Source organism: Mesoplodon densirostris, chromosome 7 (genome assembly GCF_025265405.1).
Source record: "Mesoplodon densirostris isolate mMesDen1 chromosome 7, mMesDen1 primary haplotype, whole genome shotgun sequence".
Lineage (NCBI taxonomy): Eukaryota > Metazoa > Chordata > Mammalia > Artiodactyla > Ziphiidae > Mesoplodon > Mesoplodon densirostris.
The window spans coordinates 16,705,093-16,719,378 of record NC_082667.1 but is presented as its reverse complement, the minus strand read 5'-3'; positions in this window follow the sequence as shown (position 1 = coordinate 16,719,378).

The following is a 14,286-nucleotide window of genomic DNA, read 5'->3' as shown; positions in this document are numbered from 1 at the left end:
AGAGGCAGGCAGATCTGGGTGCTATTCCCCAACTGCGGTTGTGAGAGCTTAGGCAAGTCATTCTCCTCCTGTGTCTCAGCGTACTTATCCGTGAAATGGCAGTGATTGTTCCGATCTCCTGCGAAAGTTGTGAGGATTAGAAATCACGTGGGTAGGCGCTCCCTTAACTTCAGTTCTTATTCTTTGGGGGGACAGTTGCAGATCTTCGGGGGTGTGGAGGAACAAGCAGTTCCTGTGGCCACCCTGACCTCGAGTCCAGTCGCGTTCAGATTACCCCTCATCAGGTTTCCGGAGCGCCTAACCGGGGGCCACGTGACTCGCTCTTTGATGGCCAATCGAGTCCTTTCAGGATCAGTCTCCTTTAAGAAAAATTCACCGGTCTTGTCCTTACCCTTCCCAAGTTAACTGGACTCCCTTTCAATTTCCTGGTGATGAAGCTAGGGGGCAAAGTGAGCATTGATGATTTTTCTGCCGAAAATATCAATCGATGCCTTTTTTCTTTTCTTTTTTTAAAGATGAAGTCCTTAAAAATTAACCATTTTCAAGTGAACGATTCAGCGGCATTTAGCACATTTGCAGTGTTGTACAACCACCGCCTCTGTCTAGTTCCAAAACATTTCCATCACCCCAAAAGGACCTATTTTTCTTTTTCAGCGCTTTCTCCAGAACTGAGTTGTGTGCAGGCAGACAGCACTTCACGCCCTTTCGACTCGTCTTTTCAATGCCTTTGAAAAAGAGCTCTGTTTCCCAAATGATCTGCAAAGTTGATCTCAGAGGACCAGGGAGCCAAGGAGATGGGAGTAGGGTGTTTATTCAGAACCCACAGGGAATCAGTGTGTGCGTGAGAGTGTGGGGTAGGGGTGAGGGATTATGGGACAGGGAACTGGAGAACCAGGTCCAGGGAGAGGGTTTATGATGGCCCTGCCCATCCAAAAACTATACATACAATTCTCATCCTGCAGGAGTGAGGACTCTATTTAATTTCACACAAGCATTTTACATCAGTGGCTTTTAATCATTTTAGGGGAGCCACGTCTTTGATCATCTGATGAAAGACGAGGACCCTCTTCCTGGAAAGATGCAGATAGATGCTGTATTGGTTTCTGAGGGTTATAACAAATGACCACAAACTTGGTGGTTTACAAGAACAGACATGTATTCTCTCCTAGCTCTGGAGGCCAGAAGTCTGAAATCAAGGGATCAGTGGGGCCAGGTTCCAGAGAGGGTACTTCCTTGCATTGCCCAGCTTTTGGTGGCTCCAGGCTTTCCCTGTGGCTTTCCTTCTCCCATCTCCACCTTTATCTTCATGAACTTTCTGTGTCTTCTCTTTTTTTTTTTTTTTTTTTTTTTTTTTTTGCGGTACGCGGGCCTCTCACTGTTGTGGCCTCTCCCGTTGCAGAGCACAGGCTCCGGACACACAGGCCCAGTGGCCATGGCTCACGGGCCCAGCCGCTCCACGGTATGTGGGATCTTCCCGGACCGGGGCACGAACCCGTGTCCCCTGCATCGGCAGGCGGAATCTCAACCACTGAGCCACCAGGGAAGCCCTTTTCTGTGTCTTCTCTTTCGTCTCTTGTAAGGACACTCGTCATTCGAATTGGGACTACCTGGAGAACCCAGGATTAGCTATTCTTGAGGTCCTTTACTTAATTAAGCTGCAAATATCCTTTATGCAAATAAGCTCACAGTCACAGGTACTGGGAGACAGGACCTGGAGGTATCTTTTGGGGGCTATGTTTTAACCCTGGTACAGGTGCATACACCCAATTTCATGTACAACTTCAGGGGCTTCCAGACTCCTGTCAAATCAGAAATCTCTGATTGAATGTCACAAAGGAATCCTTTGATGTCACTGTCAGAAAGGTGGAGAGAAAAGAGATCACCCCTGTTTCCATGGTTCTTTTTAAGGAAGAACATGCCCACATGTGGTTAAAAGGAGAAAATGAACCGGCCATTCTGCCCCTGTGATATCATCTACCCTCTTGAGGAAGGACATTCCAGAACATTCTAGAGACAGAAACCGGTTTCCTTTTTACAAAGAAGGCCTTGAAAAATGCGGCATCAGCCAGAATCTAAATTTGTGAGAATGGACCAACAGGAAATTTTGCCCCATCAGGCAAACCTCATAAAGGCCCTGTAGGGGCCTTACTGCTCAGAGAGGTCTTTTAAGAAAATTGCAACTTTTAGTCAGACCCTGAGGGAAGTCTCACAAAGATCTTCACACCCCTTTGTGCCTTCTCTTTCTGGGGTGGTGAGGGAGGAGCAAGCTTTTCTCCAGGGAAGGAGGCAGGTGTGGAGGTGGAGGTGGGGGATCTGGGCTGGGGAGAGGATATTCCCCAAGCCAGGGAACAGGGTGGCTCCAAAGATAGAAGTGACAGCTTCCTCAGCTGAGTCCCTGGGTCGCCACCTGTGTCCTTCCTGCAGATTGGATTTATAGAGTGCAACATTTTAATAAAACACACACACACCTTCCCATTTTGGTGCATTAAGAGATTTCTAACAAAACACCATCATGTTGCTATAAATTTTTCTCCCAGCACCCTCACAAGTAATAACTCAGCTCTGGCATTTTGCATTTAATGTTTATTTTGACGGCTACATTCCAGTCGGAGTTGGGGCTCAGGGTGGGGAGGGAGAAGGCCAAAAAAAATGCCTCCTCTTTCCTAGCCATCAACTGTGTGTTTTTAATAAAAAGTCCCCACAAATTGGAGAGCCAACACTTGGAAAAGAAGGAGGGAAATCATGACACCTTATCAGGAAGTACCAATGGCCTCAGCTCTATGAAGTAGCTGGGGTGAAGCCCTGGCTGGGTCCTGCCAGTGTGGGTCCCCAGAGGATTTCTGGAATGTCTCCTTTGCTCATGTCATGCATTCAGTCTGAGGTGCCCTTTTCTCTTCTCCCGCAGCTTCTGAAGCACAGCGTTCTCATCTTCTGGAATTTCCCCCACATCCTTTCTCCACCACTTATGGGCCCCTCCCTTGAAGAGTATTCATTTTATCCACTTAGCACCTGTAGTGGAATCTTTGGCTGGAATGGGCTCAGGCAAAGGAGTATTAAAGGAATGAATGAATGAATGAACGAACAAGTGAACTTAAGTCGGTTGGAGAATCCTGTTTCACTACATCTGAGTTACCTCCATGAAGGCAGCTCTTTGGGGAATGTTTAATTATTTTCTCCCTTAAAAAGGAATCTGGGGCCTCCCTGGTGGCGCAAGTGGTTGAGAGTCCGCCTGCCGATGCAGGGGATACGGGTTCGTGCCCCGGTCTGGGAGGATCCCATATGCCGCGGAGCGGCTGGGCCCGTGAGCCATGGCCGCTGAGCCTGCGCGTCCGGAGCCTGCACGTCCGGAGCCTGTGCTCCGCAACGGGGGAGGCCACAACAGTGAGAGGCCCGCATACCGCAAAAAAAAAAAAAAAAAAAAAAAAAAAAAAAAAAAAAAGGAATCTGTATGACAGACTCTAGGTCTATCCACCTCATTACAAATAGCTCAGTTTCGTTTCTTTTTATGGCTGAGTAATATTCCATTGTATATATGTGCCACATCTTCTTTATCCATTCATCCGATGATGGACACTTAGGTTGTTTCCAGCTCCGGGCTATTGTGAATAGAGCTGCAATGAACATTTTGGTACATGTCTCTTTTTGAATTCAGAAAGAGAAAGACAAATACCATATGCTAACACATATATATGGAATTAAAAAAAAAATGTCATGAAGAACCTAAAGGTAAAACGGGAATAAAGACACAGACCTACTTGAGAATGGACTTGAGGATATGGGGAGGGGGAAGGGTAAGCTGTGACAAAGCGAAAGAGAGGCATGGACATATATACACTACCAAACGTAAAGTAGATAGATAGTGGGAAGCAGCCGCAGAGCACAGGGAGATCAGCTCGGTGCTTTGTGATCGCCTGGAGGGGTGGGATGGGGAGGGTGGGAGGGAGGGAGATGCATGAGGGAAGGGATGTGGGAACAGATGTATATGTACATCTGTATATGTATATGACTGATTCACTTTGTTATAAAGCAGAAACTAATAAATAAATAAATAAAAAAGGAATGTGAATAGTTCAAAATCATGTGGAAATCAGGTCACAACCCCTTTTCCTTCAAAGGTGCTGTATTCCAGTCATCTTACACCTAAGGTTAGAAGGGAGGCTTCTAGTTTATTCTTTTGACTCCAGATAGAAACAAAAGATGGGATGCTGGTCCAAACTGTCACAGATGTGGGAACTGCTTCCTGGAGGCTGAGGCTAAGGGTCCCATTGAATGATAGCTGATTAAGTCTCACCTTCCCTGTGCCTTGGCTATGGGGCTTCCCCAATACCCTTCTACCAGCAGCCTCTCCTTCTGAGGACGTCACAGCCCCCCTGCTTGTCTTCCCATGGGGCCACTGATCAAAGCCTGGCTATTCCCGAGGCTTGCTCAAATAGTCGGTGGAGATAATGAATGGAAAAAAAAAATGCTTGTAAACTGCAGAGTGCCTGGGACATGGAGAGTGGCACCTAACATGTGTATATTTCAGTGACTGTGAGTCATGCAGGTGGTGGGTGGATCAGACCCCGGAGTCAGATGATTTGCACTTACTGGCATGAGACCTCAGTTTTCTCATCTGTAAACTGGGAATAACCTTAGTAATTGGGTCCTGGGAAGTGAGAGGGGGGACGATTATTTGAGAAAATTCATGGGAAGTGCTTTACTCTCACTGTCCAGATTGGAGAGGACCTGGCTATATATCTGTCACTCCCTGAACTCTGGGCATGGTCAGCTGGCTGGGCTGGGGTCCCCTTCCTTCCCCCACCTCCACCCCACAGCCCTCCCTGGAAGGGAGGAACAGCCTCTTCCAAGCTGCTTTACTTTGCCTTCTCTATGGAGGAGAACTGTTCTTCCATCAAGAGTTCAAATGCTGCCTCTGCCACTTATTTGCTGGTTGACCTCGGGTGAATTACTTAACATCTCTGAACCTGTTTTCTTATTTGATCAATGAGGATGATAATACTGGCCTGGGTGGATTGCTCTGAGGACTGAAGGAGATGATGGGAAGGCCTGATACATAGCAGGCACTTGCTAAGTGTTTTTCCTTTCCTTCCTTTCCCCAAGTAGATGACAAGCAGATACAGTACCTGGTGCTCTGGGTGCCTCTCTTAGGGCCCACACACAAACAGTGCCTACTAGCTGCTGTGGATGGATGGACTGGCAGGAAGCTGCATTGCCCATAATGGGGAGCTCTCAGGAAGATCACCTCAGTCATCCTGGCTTCGTGAGGACCACATGCATTTTTCCCTTTTACAAACTCTCAGCCTGGCCCACGGCGTTTTAAAGCTGAGATAAACAGTTCCAGGGCAAAGCCAAGCACCAGGGCTGATCTTGGCTCTTTCCAAAGTATTTCTGAGCCTTTCAGCAGGATCCCAGCCCTGACCCTGCAACCCCTCTAGCTTTAATGGGTGCTGATCACCTTACACCCGTGAAACCCTCGGCAAATGGTCTTGGTCTCTGATGTGCCATGCAGGCTGGCAGCAGGGTGCTGGCACTCAGCCTCTGCCTGAGGAAGTGAAAGCCTGATGGGGCTGGAGGGGGAGGTGGTGAAGGAGCTTCCAGAAACATCATGGCAGCTGGAGTAAGCTTTCCCCTAGCTGGCCCATCCCGCAAACATCTCTCCCTTCCCAAATAGGGCAGTGAGACCTGCTGCATCTGGGGACTCCTGTCAACTCCCAGAGGCCCTTCCTGATCAAGCTGTGTCTGACCTACAGTAGTAGTAATCGACAGGTAGTACCATTTATTGAGTAACTATTATGAGTCAGACCCAGTTCTCAGCTTGTTCCATTGATTCCCTCTCCCAGGCCACCAATCAAAGTTAGTTCCCTCCCCAGGGACTCACTGTCCCTTACCTGCTTTAATTCTTCAGAACACTTATCACTAACTGTAATGATCTGGTTCATTTATTTGTTTCCTTTGTCTACTGTCTGTCTCCCCTATTATAATGTCAGGAACCTTGTCTGTTTGTTCATACACCAGGGCCTGGAGAAGCGCTTGGCACAGTACAGGTGTTCAGAAAATATTTTGTTTTTTGTCTGAATGAATGGATAATCTTCAGAGCAATCTTATGGGAGGACACTATGATTATCCGCATTTTACAGATAAGAAAACTGAGGCAGAGAAGAGGCCAGGAGCTTTGACAAAAGGCACACATAGTCAAGAAGGGCAGAGCTGGGATTCCAACCCTGGAATGTTTGACTGAAATCTGTGCTGTTCTACCCCACACCACCTCACCCCGCTCCCCTGCCTTCCCATAAGGTGAGTACTCTGTTGGGTACAGAAGGCCTTGTCAGAAATGGAAACTTGTGGCCCTTGTGTCTGAAGAAACATTTCCCAAATATTTGTATTCATGATCCTACAGTATCTCATTTTCTGTAGTTTTCATAGAAATCAGTCAGGTTGCTATCCTTCTATACCATTTTTTTTTTTTTTTTTTTTCTTTTTGCGGTATGTGGGCCTCTCACTGTTGTGGCCTCTCCTGTTGCGGAGCACAGGCTCCGGATGCGCAGGCCCAGCGGCCATGGCTCACGGGCCCAGCCGCTCCGCGGCATATGGGATCCTCCCAGACCGGGGCACGAACCCGTATCCCCTGCATCGGCAGGCGGACTCTTAACCACTTGCGCCACCAGGGAGGCCCTCTATACCATTTTATAATGAAGATATCAAAGCTCAGAGAGGTTGTGCACTTGCCTAAAGACACACAGCAAGGAAGTGACAGAGCTGGCATTCGAGTCGGATCTGGCTGGAAAGGTCGTGCTCATCTCACCTCTCAGACACACGGCCTCCCGGGGCATCTGAGTGACCCCTCTGGACGCACACAGTCAGGAAGTGACAAAGCAGATACACGGTCAGGTCTTGGGTTGCCATGCCCAGTTCTCCTCCCCCCAGCTCTCAGTATTACAGCCTGGCAACCCGGTGGGCAGAAGGAAGGCATGAAGGTCCTGACTGAATACATGGTGTGGTTGCCTTGAGGGTTGGGACTTGGCAAAAGGTGATGGAGCCTCTATCAAGGAGACTCACAAGGTCATTTGTGTGTGTGTGTGTGTGTAAAATACTAAGGCCTCACCCCACCCTACCCCACTGTGGATCAGAGTATTTGTGAAGGGAAGACAAGGGGCAGAGAAGCTAGAAAACCTGGCTTATATGGGAAAGGCTGCAGAGACGTAGGAAGTAGGAAAATATACAGAAAGGGTGAAGGTGCAGGCTGCGGTTGAAACAGCGAGGTCTTGGGGATTTGGAGTCAGAGAACGGAGACTTGGAGGGAAGCTGCCAGGTCTAGGAGCTGGCGGGGAGCAGAGGGGAGAGTGAGAGTCTTTAAGGTGTTTTTCCATGTAATAGTTTAGGAATATAATCCCCCATTTCTGGTGGGTCTGCAGGCAACATTTTAATAGAATTTCAAGTTACTTCTGGATGCTGGCCGATATTTCTTGGATTGAGGCTCTGTGTCTAGACAGGCTATGAGCTAGCCTAGTTTTCATGGGTCCATGCGTCTGTGTGGTTCTCCACATGTGTGCACGTCTGCACATGTGTGTGTTCACATGTGTGTGGGAGTTTGCTCTAACTGAAGGCATGTGTGCTTGTGTATGTGGCAGGGGGTACAAACGGCCTGTCCATCCCCACTGCCCAGTTCCGAATTGTGAGCACAACTGCCACCCAGGAGTGGCGTCAGATGACTGGCGGGGGAGGTGGCGGGGGAAGGTCTCAATCAGGAGGAGTGCCCCACCTCCATTTTGGGGGAATTGGCATCTGTGGGGGACAGAGCAGCATGTGTGGGGATGGGCTCACGGGGCCAGAGAACACAAAAAGGCCTGCAGGGGGATTTAGCGGAGAGAGAGGCAGAGAGCAGAGAGGGAAGGACCCAGACAAGGGGGTGGTGGTCCTTGGGTGGGAGTGGGGATGCTCTAGAGGTGGTGAGGTGTGTCCAGCAAGGCCGTCCTCATCCTTGCCTTTCCCCGGTCCTCCCACTCACACCAAGCAGGAGCAAAGGATGCTGGGCCCTCTGGGAAACAATGGCAATGTGCATGGGGCTCTACAGCCAAGGAGCTGAGCACAGGAGTAGCTTTTGTACTTAGAGCCAAGAAACCCGGTTGCCATCCTAGCTCTGCTCACACCAACGAGCTGTGCAACTTTGGGCAAATCACCTGGCCTCGCTCATCCCAGCTTCCTCACAGTGGCGCCCCCTGGGGGCTGGAGGACTGCATGGATTGGTGGGTGGAACGGTGCTGTGTGAACTCTGGGGTGCTCGCGTTTGGGGTCTGGGTTTCTTACTGTGACCGCCAGTTCTGACCCTACCCTGGGCTCTCTGGAAATTCTGGGTCTGGTGTTCAGGAAGCAGGGCACCTATAGGGTTGTCTCCAAAATCCTCTCAGCCTTAAGTTCGTTGTATTTAATCTCCTTGAATTTGACAAAATCAGCCTCTTTTAGGAGGCCTGTCCGGGTGCCTGTTCAGCTACCTTGTGATCACTCTTCCAGTGCCAAGGGATGGCTGATGCCTATGCCAGCTACTCACTGCTCTTTTTGGTGTTAACTTAAAAGGCTGCCTTCCGTGTCCCTTCAGACCCAGCTTTTGCATTTCACCCTCTCCAAGTGGGAAACCTGCGGGCAGGACTCAATGCCTTTTGTCTCCTGGTCTGGTCTCGGCCACAGGGTGTAATACTACGTGGATGATGAAGTTATTTGTCAACTACCTGACTCTTTGCAAACATAAATCATTCCCTAGTTTACCCCACTGAACATCTTTGTTAAACTTTGTTTTTCTCGCCCCGCTGATGGATGCACACTGTTCTGAAACCCATCATTTGATGGTTACACACGAGACAAGCCTTGGAGCAAGTGGTTTCCGTGACTACTGCCTTGCAGGGGTGTGTATAACGGTACCCCTTTTGCCTTGATCCTTTTCTGTCTTTTTTCTGTGTTGTTCCCTCGCCTCTCCTATCACACTTCTCCTCAGACCCTCCCTCTCCCCGCTCATTCCCTCCCTACTGCCCTTTCAACCTGGTCTGCCCCCTTCCCCTCCCTCTTCCCCAGCCCTGTCTCTGGAGCCAGAGCCTTGGCAAGGATGAAAGCCACTGGTCAGGCCCATAAATCAGCCGGCCTGTGCCCCTTAACCTTCCCCATTAACCTCTCACACTGGCAGGCATTAGGTGTTACACTTGGCTGCCATAAATTACTCGCCAGTGAATTTATGTGTGTTCCCCCCTCTAGAGGGCTGCTTCGTCATCCTCCCCACACTTGCCCTCAGGGTTTCCAGAGATCAAGCCCCAGGCTTGCAGTCAGTGCCTGGTCCTGGCCCGTGACTCCCAGTTTGATGCTCTGCCCCTGATCCCCCCCTTACACACACACTAGAAGACAGAAGGGGCGGAGGGGAGGGGTGGATGTGTGTGGCAGTCACCCCCTAACTCTGCTACTTAGAATCCCCCTCCCCAGAGGCCATCACCTGGAGCTTCCACAGCTTTACCTTGGAAGGTGAGCAGACCCTGAATAATAACATTCACCACCGCACATTGTGTTTCTGCCATTTGCCAGACAGTCATGTTCACTGTTTTTAACTCTTCTAACAACACTATGGGTGTGTGTGTGTGTGTGTGTGAATTGTTATCCCATTTTGCAGATGAGGAAACAGAGGCTCAGGCAAGAGATGTGACATGGGCAGGACCTGGAACCACTGGTGTTGAGAGTTAGTGGATTCAATTGTCTCCTACTCTATAAAAATCTGAATCTGCAAAACAATTCCATGTATGGAAACCATGATAAGTCCGTGACCCAGAATCTCTCTGCCTCATTCCACCAACCTGCTCCAATTCATTTACAGTAACAAGGACTGTTATATGATAGTAACGACGACGCTGATGATGAGAATTGCCGACAGCTAACGGGTGTTACCAAGTACCTGATATTATGCTAAGTGTTTTACATGCAGAAACTTGCTTAATTTTCATCACTGTATAAGGTTGGTACCATTGTTATGCCCACTTTATAGGGGAGGACATAGGCAAAGAGGTCAACTAACTTGTTGACAGTCACCCGGCTAGTAAGTGCCAGGTCCAGCTGTCAGACCCCAACAGTCAGCCTCCAGAACACCCAACTCTTCATGGCTAATAGAGATACTAATGACAAATGTGATGACGCCACAAATAATTAGAGCAACTGTTGAATAGGCACCCCCAGTGACCAATGGCTGTCGGTCTACTGGCAACTGCAGGGAGCTCCAGGATAGCCCTGTGTGCTACCCAGGGGATGAGTCCTGCTGGTTTTCATTCTTCTGCTTTACATAGGTGGCAACAGGGGCTGGAGCCCCAGATGAACCCAGGACCACTTGGGGTGCCTGTCCCTGGCTGTTGCTCCAGCTCTGATCCCCTGATTCCTGAAGCTATAGGGTCTCTACCGCAGCTTCCTGAGTGTGGTCCTGGGGAGAGGGGAGCAGCTGGAGGGGGAATGAGGGAGGATGTGTGGAGAGGAAGCTGTTTTCGTGGGACCTGCAGGGACAGCGGACCGAGGCTGAACATGATGGGGGAATTCTGGGAGGATGCCTCCAGACCAGCTGCCACCAAGAGCCCTTCCCTCCCTGTCCCCTCACCCCCCAAGCTTTGGCACATGCAAATGCCTCCCGTGCAATTCGGCCACAACTCCATGGAAGGGCAGACAGCTGCTTGTGTTCCTCTTGGTTGTGTGTGACCCTGACTTAGAGGGAAGAGGAAGGGTCAGCCAGAGGGCACTGCAGCACATGGAGGACCTGGGCCCCATCATACTGGGAAGGGCAGGAATGCCAGAGTCATACAGACCTGGTTCAAATCCCAGCTGAACTGGGTTGAATAGTGTCCCCTCCAAATTCGCCTCCACCCGGAACTCATGAATATGACCTTATTGGGACAGGGGTGTGTACCTTTGCAGGTGTAATTAGTTAAGATGAGGTCAGCCTGGATTAGGGTGGGCTCTACTTCCATGCCTGGCATCCTTATGAGAAGAGGGAAATCTGAACACAGACACAGGGGAGAAGGCCCTGGGAGATGGAGGCAAGGATGGAAGTGATGGGTCTATAAGCCAAAGAATCACAGGGACTGCTGGCAAACACCAGGACCTAGAAGAGGCCGACGAAGATCGTTTCCTTGGAGTCTTTGAAGCGAGTATGGCCCTCCTGACACCCTGAGTTTGGACTCTGGGCCTCCAGAACTGGAAGAGAATACGTTTCTCTTGTTGCAAGCCACCCAGTGTGTGGTACTTTGTTATGGCAGCCCTAGGAAGCTAATAAACAGGCTCCATCACTTGTGAGCCGGATTCACTTGTGTAGGTCACTAGGCTCTCCAAGCCTTGCCGAGGATCCTCATAGCGAGTGTGATAATGCCTAGTTCAGAGGGTGTCACGAGGATTAGATGAAACGTCTACGAGGCCGAAGTGGCTCAGGAAATGGCAGTGGAATTTGACTCTGGTATGTTTAAATACAGCGATGCTTCAGAGCTGGGCTCCATAGTTCCTTTTGGAAGGCCCGACAGCCGCATGTTATTCTTTATGGTTAATTTTGGAAATTCCAAGTTAACAATTAGGTTAAAAGTTGATCACATTTATGTAATCTTTATCAGAAGTCTCACAAGTTGTATATTCAACATTTTGAAGAAAAAGGAAAAAAAAAACAGCTATATTTTTCACTCGGCACACACAGATTACATGTTTGGACCAACTGTATGAACAGTTAGTTTATACCAGATGCCAGCTGACTGCCTGATGCCAACTGGAAATAAAGTTATGTTTGTATACACACTCATATAAACTTATCTCTAACCTTGTATACAAAACCATATGTGTCTATCTCTTTATGCGTGTCGGATGCTTATATATTCATAACAGATGCATATATATATCTCCTCAACAATTCCATGCAGCAAATATTTATTCAGTGTTCACCCTATGCAGGGTGTGTGTGTGTGTATGTGTGTGCGCAGATACAGAGGAATATGTGTTTGTACATAAATAATATATACATGGAGCTGATTATACCAGAAGCCAACCAAATATCTAGATGCCAGTGTGGGAGCATTGCTGTTGGAAAACAGTGTACCCCAGATTCCCTGGCTGGGAACAGACCAAAGCCTGGAGGTAAACACCAGCACCCAAAGGAGGGAGAAGGCAGTACTGGGCAGACAGCAGGTGCAGGAGGAAGGCCTTGGGTCCACTTTAACGTAAGTGGAGTGAAGCTTGGGGCTGCCAGGCCCTCTGGTCAGTGTCCCCCAAGCTGTCACTGTGTCCATCTTGGTGGGGACAGGGAATGAAGCACCTTTTGAGAAGAGTAGCATCTGGGGTGCACAGCCACCTGTTCCTGCCCCCTCCCACTCTGAGCATCTCCTCCTGGTTACAGGTGCATGGAATTCTTCCCTGGCACCGGCCACCACTTTGGAGGCTTCCTGTGCGCCCCACCAGCCCCACCTCCTCCTTGATGGCACTTCTCTCCACGATGGGGCCAGGCTAGGTGAGGGGGCCCCTATGCTGTCATCCTTCCACTCATAACCGAAGTGGTTCATTCATCCCCTGCCTTCACTAGACTCCAAGGGTGCTGTTGGGTTTTGGCTGCTCTGCCTTCAGAGCCCAGCACAGAGCCTGCCTCCTAGGAGGCCCTTAAGAAAATGCTGGGAACTCAGGAGTTTAGACAGGTGAAGGGGTGTGTCCAAGGTAGCCAGGCAGCGGGGTGGGGCTTTTGCACACACGCCCCAACTCAGCCGACTCCCTGCTTTAGAAATGCTGCAGCTTGCCACCAGCCTTGGACCAGGACCCCATGGGCTACAGGCCTTGTGTGACCCCACCCACCGGAACGTGAGATCCAGCGGGGGCGGCCCTTGTCTGGCTTGTTCACACCTGAATTCCCAGCAACCAGCACACCAAACGCACACAGTAGGCACTCTGCAGATGTTTGGTGAAAGAATGAATGACTTAGGGGCCTGGGTACAGAGCCCTGGAGCTTAGGGACGGTGAGGGCACAGAGGAACAGTGTTTTTGTCCTCCTGGACAGGGAATTCTCCTGCTAAGACCTTAAAGCCAATGCAGTGTCTTGAGGGAGAGGGAGGGTGGGCAATCAGCAAGGGGCAGAAATCAGCTGCCGGGTTAACTGAAAATGAGCGAGATTTGTCTGTGACAAAGGGGTTTCAGTCAAGGACACTTCCTATAATAACTAAACATTTCTGAAAGGACTAGAGCTGAACCACAGTAAGTGATTTTAGATACAGGAGGGCAGTTCGGGGTGAAGATTATTTCCAGGTGAGGCTGGGAAGGGGAGAAAGGGAACAATCTTTTTTAAGCTCCTGTGAAGATTGATGCTAGGGACTGAACACACCTTATTCCTTTATAAGTAGGTAGCTGGAATGATCTCTGTTTAACAGATGAGGAAACTGAGGTTCAGAGAGGTAAAGAAACTTGCTCAAGGTCACACAGCCAGGATGTGGCAATATTGGTTGGACTCAACTCCCATACTGGTCTTGCTACTGAATCTAGGTAAGAGCTACGTATTGCCTGCTTGACCTCGCCTTTTTGCCTTTTTCTGTGAGGATTTAGTTATTCTCCAGAGCAAAAAGAATACATTTGGGGCATTCAAACTTTGGGGATTTTTTTTTTTTTTTTGCCCTCTAGTATACCATTAGGAAGGATATTTGTTCTGGCTTCTCCCAAGGGCTCCATCAAAGACAACATGAGGACTTCCCTGGTAGTCCAGTGGTTAAGAATCCGCCTGCCAATGCAGGGGACATGGGTTCAATCCCTGGTCCGGGAAGACCCCACATGCCACGGGACAACTAAGCCCACGCGTCACAACTACTGAGCCCGCGCTCTAGAGCCCGCGAGCCGCAACTACTGAAGCCCTCATGCCTAGAGCCCATGCTCTGCAACAAGAGAAGCCACTGCAATGAGAAGCCCGCGCACTACAACGAAGAGTAGTCCCTGCTCGCCACAACTAGAGAAAGGCTGAGTGCAGCAACGAAGACCCAGTGCAGCCAAAAAAAAAAAAAAAAAAAAAAATTAAAAAGGCAACATGGGCTTCCTGCAATGCTCCTCTTCCCCCATAAGTGTACCCTTCCTGGTCCTTCAAGAGAGCTCCCTGGATGCTGTTGTAAGTCAGAGGGATGTTTTGTAGAGGTGACCTCTAGTCCCTGTCAGCTGGCACAGAAGCAAATCGTTTGCAAACTTAGGTGCTGGATAAATGAATGAATAAAAGAACTTAAAGTGGGTCCCTCATCACTAAAAACATAATCAGTACACACCTGGGGACTGATC